The sequence below is a fragment of the Bufo bufo genome, chromosome 9 (assembly GCF_905171765.1).
Source record: "Bufo bufo chromosome 9, aBufBuf1.1, whole genome shotgun sequence".
Taxonomy (NCBI): Eukaryota; Metazoa; Chordata; class Amphibia; order Anura; family Bufonidae; genus Bufo; species Bufo bufo.
Window position 1 is genome coordinate 90556513 of NC_053397.1, and position 7340 is coordinate 90563852.

General features: G+C 47.1%; 1 pseudogene; it reads right to left on the reverse strand.

The window, feature by feature from the left end:
* Positions 1-6760: 6760 nt before the first annotated feature.
* LOC120979959 lies at positions 6761-6937 on the reverse strand (annotated as a pseudogene).
* Between the last annotated feature and the right edge of the window lie 403 nt (positions 6938-7340).

Here is a 7340-nt window from a genome sequence, read left to right on the forward strand (position 1 = left end):
GTGTAAGTTAGAGTAATATGCTGATTCGTTGGCCCAATCAATGATATGTCTACTGAGACATGTCAAGTTATAACCCCGTAGGTCTGGGAAATTAAGACCCCCATGTCCTCTACTAAGCTTTAGTTTTTTTAAAGAGATCCTCGCCCGTTTCCCTCCCCAAAGAAATTTGACGAACCTGCTTTCCAAATCAGTGATATCTGCGTGGCGCAGAAGTGTTGGAATCGTCTGGAGAGGATACATCAACTTTGCCACTCCCATCATTTTGATCAGGTGACTTCTCCCTACTAACGAGAGAGGCAGGTTTTGCCATCTATCCAAATCAGACTTTATTTTGGAAAATAATGGGGGAAAATTCAGTTGATAAATTGAATGCGGGGACTTCCCAATCTTGATCCCTAGATATGTAATTTGTTTTGTCGCTTTCATGATGTCTATGCCTGAGGATCTCATATAGTCCCCATCATCTCCCTGCGCTAAGGGTAATAGTTCGCATTTGGACATATTAATTGCGTACCCTGAATACATACCAAAATCCTTTAGCAGCTTCATTACTTTCTCTAATTGATTTTTCGGATTTGCCATAAAAAGTATAACATCATCCGCAAATAGTGCTGCTTTCACCCGAGCCTCACCTACTTTAATACCTTCAAACACTCTGGAGCTACATAATTCCCTTGCGAGGGGCTCTAACGCTATATTGAACAAGAGGGGTGATAATGGGCAACCCTGTCGAGTGCCTTTTTGCAACATAAATGGCGCCGACAAAAACCCCTGGGTATAAATCCTGGCTCTAGGATGGTGATACATTTGGGATAGATATTTTCTGAAAGCTCCAGAGAATCCCATTTTATCTAGGACTGCACCCAGCCATGCCCACCGCACATTATCAAACGCTTTCTCAGCATCTAAGGTGAGCATGGCTGGGCGTTCCCCTTGCACTGGCATATTGTGAACCCTGTCAAGAACCGTCAGGACCGTTCTTATATTCTTTACCGCCGATCTCCCCTGGACAAAGCCCACCTGCTCCTGGCCTATCAAACCAGGTAGCAGGCTGGCTAAACGATCCGCTACAATTTTGGCCATTAGTTTTGCGTCGACATTGATCAGCGATATCGGTCTGTATGACCCTGGCAATAGGGGGTCTTTTCCTGGTTTGGACAATAGTTTAATGTATGACATGTTATCCCTATCTAAAGGCATACTCCCCTGGAGGACTCCATTAAAGACCTCTAACAAGACCGGTGAAATCTGGGATATTAGTGCTTTAAAGTATTCTCCAGTGAACCCATCTGGGCCTGGTGCTTTCGAGTTCCCCAGTCTTTTAATGGCTCCCTGCATCTCTTGTTCCGAGATTTCTGCATTTAACATTTGGAGTTGCTCAGTCGTCAGCTTAGGTAAGTTAACCTTGTCCAAAAGAGTATCCGTCAGGTCACATTGTCCCCCATCCCTATACAGGGCCTCATAATATTTCCCCACAATATTATTAATTTCCGCGGGGTCGTGTGCAACCCCACCTTCCGAGTTTTTCAGGCATGCAATATATTGAGGAGGCCTCATTCCCCTAGCCAAATTCGCCAGGAGTTTTCCTGATTTATTCCCATGCCTGAAAAACTTAGCTTCCATCTCTGAGCGTCTCAAAGACTCCAAGTCACCTACACATTTCTCAAACGTTTGCCTTTCTGTAACCCACCTTTTTTTATTGACTTCAGAGGGAACAGTCGTGAAGTTAAGGTATGCCTCTCTGACTTTTTGACTCGCTAAATTAAATGCCTGACGGGCCTTTTTTTTAATACCATTAACATACCCCATGATTTTGCCTCGCATGACCACCTTTGACGCATTCCAAAACAGACCTGGATCAGACATATGCACCTCGTTGTCCGACTTATATTCTTCCCACCAAATTCAGTTTTTCTACAAACTCTTCCTTCGCGCACAAGTTGGAGGGGAAACGCCAAATATAATCTGGCCCTCTTGGGTAAGAATCTATCAGTGATAGGGATACTGTTGCGTGATCGGAGATAACAATGTCCCCAATCTCAGCACCCTCCACCCTGTGCATCAAAGAATGAGACAGAAAAATATAATCGATACGGGACCAAGAGGACTGTGAGTTAGAATAAAAGGTATAACTTCTATCATCAGGGTATAACTTGCGCCAAGGGTCATCCATTCCCACTCCACTCAATAAAGGCTGTAGTACACGATCCTGAGGTCCGTCCATCCCTACTCTATCACCCGCCCTTCTTCTGTCTTCTGGTCCTCTAACTACAGAGTTGAAGTCCCCACCTACGATTTTATTCAGGCATGAGTCCCCCAGGAGAATCGCCTCCATGTCTCGGAAAAAGGCTCCATTATTTGAGTTTGGGCCATATATATTGTATATACTATACTGAGAATCCTGAACCTGTAAAAGCACTTTTGCCCATCTGCCCATGGGATCCGCTGATTGTTGTACAACTGAACAATTCAAGTTTTTACTAATCAGAATTAGCACACCTGCCTTTCTATCCTGTGACGGAGCTCCTATCACTGTCCCTACCCATAGTTTCCTCATTCTATCAAAATCCCCTGCCTTCAGGTGGGTCTCCTGCAAAAGAGCAACATCCGGTTTCAGCTTCTTAAGGTGTCTGAGGACCATCCACCTCTTTTGTGGTGCTCTCAAACCCTTAATGTTCCAAGAAATAATTTTCATATTGGTTTGTTCTCAAAATACTATCTGTAACCTAATCCCCTCAGGACATCCAGAGAATATAAGATACAAAGTAAAGCGAAAGTAGTATTAGTATCTCCCACTATCCCTTTTAAATGAACCCCAACTGTTTCCCCTCCCCCAAAAAATTGCCCCTTCAGTTAGCGCAGCAACCAGCTGAATCAACTTAAGATAAAAGAACTTCCTTTTTTCTGGGTTACGACCACGGCCCGCCTCACTGATCGCTCTTGGTAGGCCCCATTTCCTCCAAACCCCACTTACTTGTGATGTTACTTAACACAAACATACAAAAAATATTATCCCCTAGTAGGAAACATGTAACATACATCTTCCCCTTGAACAGGAGATAAGAATCATTGGCTACCACATTTCCCGTAATATATCGGGGTGACCATGTCCGCCATGGATATAACCTCGCTGCTTTAACTCTGTAACACACCCCTTAACATACAAAAGGATATCAGGATATCAAAGTCCTCTCAAGCCTCCTCTAGATTATCATGCGGTCAGCGCCTCGAGTTCATTAGGTCACCTCTTCCAGGGGACCTCTGGCGTCCGCGGCCTTGACTTCTAACTTCACCCTCTTGGCTGGTCTCCCTTCTGCGTCGCTCCCCCTCTGACCGTCTTCGATGTGGCGATTCTCCTCTACTTCTCCGTTCTGCATCCCTCTCAATGTGACGTCTTTGCAGAGAGTCCATCATTTCTTCCGCCGCTGACGGTTCATGGAATATAATAGTGGACCCATCCGCGTGCGTAACACGGAGTTTTGCCGGGTACATGAGTTGGAATTTTATTTGCCTTTTATAAAGCATAGAACATACTTGGCTGAACTCTCTCCTCTTTTTAGCCACAGTTGTTGAATAATCGGCAAATATAAGAACCGCCTGACCCATGATTTTAAGTGGGCTCTTCCTGGTCCTGAATGCTCTCAGTATGGCCTCCTTATCACAATAGTCCAGGAATTTTACAATCACCTGCCGAGGTCTCAATGATGCATTATTTGAGCTTTGAGAACCATTCGGGCGTTGCTCTGGCTGGGGCCCAATCCGATGCGCCCTTTCCACTTTATGGCAACCCTCCAGTCCCAGTGCCCTAGGAAGGTCAAATTCACAAAGGCCCTTCAGAGACTGTGGTTTAATAGATTCTGGTAACCCCAAAAGACGCAAATTGTTCCGTCTGGACCGGTTCTCTAAATCTTCCACTCGGTCCAACAGCACTATATTTTGTTTGGTGAGCTCATTTATAGTGCGAGCAGACTTTACATTATCTGCCTCCAGGGACACTGTTCTCTGCTCCAGCTCATCCAGCTTAGTATCATGCTGTGCGATAGCTTCATGCAGTTGCTGAAGGGACGCTGATAAGGTCTTGGTCAGCGTGTCCCTGATGTCTGGGGCAAGGTGAGTAGCCACCTCTATGGCTAATGTCTTGTAGTCAATAGTTTTATAGTCCACGGAGAGGGGTGCACCCGTATTGGAAGTCAGCAAAGATGACTCACCCCCTTCTTGCGTCTCCGGCACCTCCACTGGGGAAGAAATGCATGCGTCCGCCATATTGTCCTGTGGTCTTCCCGCTCTGCCTGTTGATGCCGCTTTTTGCCCGCAACTTCTTAGGAGGTACCGCTCCATGTACCGGTCCTATTGATCATATAGGGGTTCTGGGCGCCGATCAACTAGCCTCCCCCGTCAGTATGGAGGGAAAGAGGCGATATTTTAGACGAGCGGTGGCCGGAGCTCTCTCACTCCGCTGCTCGCATCCCAGCGCCGGAACCGGAAGTCTCCTCTTCTTTTTTCCATGTGTTGAATCTGATTGTACAACGCTTTGTGCATAAGTACCCAGGCTTACATGACGTCCTCAAGCAGGCTAGCAAGGTGTGTGGCCATTTCAGGCTTTCCTACACGGCCATGGCGCACTTTTCAGATATCCAGCGGTGAAACATGCCAGTGAGGCGCTTGATTTGCGACAGCCCGACACGTTGGAATTCAACACTCCTAATGTTCGACCGCCTGCTCCAACAAGAAAAAGCCGTCAACGAGTATTTGTATGACCGGGGTGCTAGGACAGCCTCTGCAGAGCTGGGAATTTTTTTGCCACGTTACTGGAAGCTCATGCGCAATGCCTGTAGGCTCATGCGTCCTTTTGAGGAGGTGACAAACCTAGTCAGTCGCACCAAAGGCCCCATCAGCGACATCATCCCATTTGTTTTCTTCCTGGAGCGTGCCCTGCGAAGAGTGCTGGATTAGGCCGTAGATGAGCGTGAAGAGGAAGAGGAAGAGTTGTGGTCACCATCACCACCAGAAACAGCCTTATCAGCATCGCTTGCTGGACCTGTGGCAACACTGGAAGAGGAGTGTGAGGAAGAGGAATCAGAGGATCAATGTGGCTTTGAGGAAGAGGAGAAGGAAGACCAACCACAGCAGGCATCCCAGGGTGCTCATTGTCACCTATCTGGTACCCGTGGTGTTGTACGTCGCTGGGGGGAAAGAACAGACTTTCAGTGAGATCACTGAGGATGAGGAACGGGACATGAGTAGCTCGACATCCAACCTTGTGCAAATGGGGTCTTTCATGCTGTCGTGCCTGTTGAGGGACCCTCGTATAAAAAGGCTGAAGGAGAACGACCTGTACTGGGTGGCCACGCTAGTAGACCCCCGGTATAAGCAGATAGTGCCTGAAATGTTACCGAATTACCGCAAGTTGGAAAGGATGCAGCAGTTCCAAAATAAATTAAAAAGTATGCTTTACACAGCGTATAAGGGTGATGTCACAGCACAACGGGAATCTAACAGGGGAAGAGGTGAAAGTATTCTTCCTCCTACCACGACCACGCCGGCAAGGACAGGACGCTTTACAGACGTGTTGTTAATGGAGGACATGCGCAGCTTTTTAAGTCCTACGCATCGCCACAGCCCTTCGAAGTCCACCCTCAGAGAACGACTCGACCGACAGGTAGCAGACTACCTCGCCTTAACTGCAGATATCGACACTCTGAGGAGTGATGAACCCCTTGACTACTGGGTGTGCAGGCTTGACCTGTGGCCTGAGCTATCCCAATTTGCGATAGAACTTCTGGCCTGCCCCGCTTCAAGTGTCCTGTCAGAAAGGACCTTCAGTGCAGCAGGAGGTATTGTCACTGAGAAGAGAAGTCGGCTAGGTCAAAAAAGTCTAGATTACCTCACCTTTATTAAGATGAATGAGGCATGGATCCCGAAGGGACTGACAGTGGGCGATAAATTTGACTAATAAAGGCCTGGTGATGAGATGAGCTGCCTTGGGCTTAAAATGGTCCACACGCTGCTGTATTTTATCTCTGCATGCCGGATGACTTGCGTGACTTATCTGCCACCAACTAGGGTTCAAGCCGCAATGTTTTAGTGCACTTTCTGCCTGGAAAACATTATTTTTTCTGGCCGCTGCAACAATACCCAATTTTTCAGGCATGTGTACATGCCTAATTTTTCTGGCCTCTGGTGCTGCACTGTGGCTGCAAAAAAAAAAAAAAAAGGCGCATGTGTCAATTCCCCTTCGTGATCGTTACCCTGTTGTGGTGAAGGGGCTTGCATATCACAATGAAGCGACCACCTCTATGAGTGTGTTGGCAATGGCAATGTTGGCACACCCCAGATGATAAGGTCGTTGCTTCATTGTGAACAGACCAAAAGCGGTCGGCTGGATAATTTTGCATAGAAAAAACATTAATTTTCTTTGTGATCATCTAAGGTGATCATTAAAGCCTACTAGGCCAACAATGGGCCCACACTGCAGAATCATTGTTTTCTGGGTCACTTAACTGTCACTGAACTACCTCAGCACGACCATAGGCTTTGAAAAACCCGCATCGCCTGCAATCTCCCAAACGTGCGCACGAGCACAGTCATCACTACACCAAGATTGACGCATAGAGGAATAAAATTTATGTCATGTGTGTCAACTATTGACAACTCTTTGCGGTTGTCTAAAATCTATTCCATACACGTCCCCTGATAGGGGACATAACAGGGATTAAAATGATAGGAATAGTACTACTTAGCACATCACTCATATCTGGTGGCACAGTACATTGCACGGCGCACGCGCAGTGCCCCAAATTGGAAGTAGGAGGACCAACCAAGCATCTTTTTCCATCTCCCGGTTCCTAAAATCTATTTCATACACCGGCCCCTGATAGGGGACGTAACAGGGATTAAACTGTTAAGAACAGATTTTTTTTTTAATTAGAAAAAAGAGGACAACCTCTGCGGAGCTGGGTATTTTTTGGCCGCTTTACTGAATGCTCATGCACAATGGCTGTAGGCTCATGCGTCCTTTTGCGGAGGTGACAAACCTGGTCAGTCAAACCCAAGGCAACATCATCGACCTCATCCCATATGCGTTTTTTCTGGAGCGTGCCCTGCGAAGAGTGCTGGATCAGGCCATAGATGAGCATAAAGAGGAAGAGTTGTGGTCACCATCACCACCAGAAGCAGCCTTGTCGTCGTCGATTGCTGGACCTGCGGCAATGCAAAGAGAGGAGTCTGAAGAGGAGTCAGAGGAGGAAGGTGGCTTTGAGGAGGTGGAAGACCAACCACAGCAGGCGTCCCAGGGGGCTTGTCGTCACCTTTCAGGGACCCTTGGTGTTGTACGTGACTGG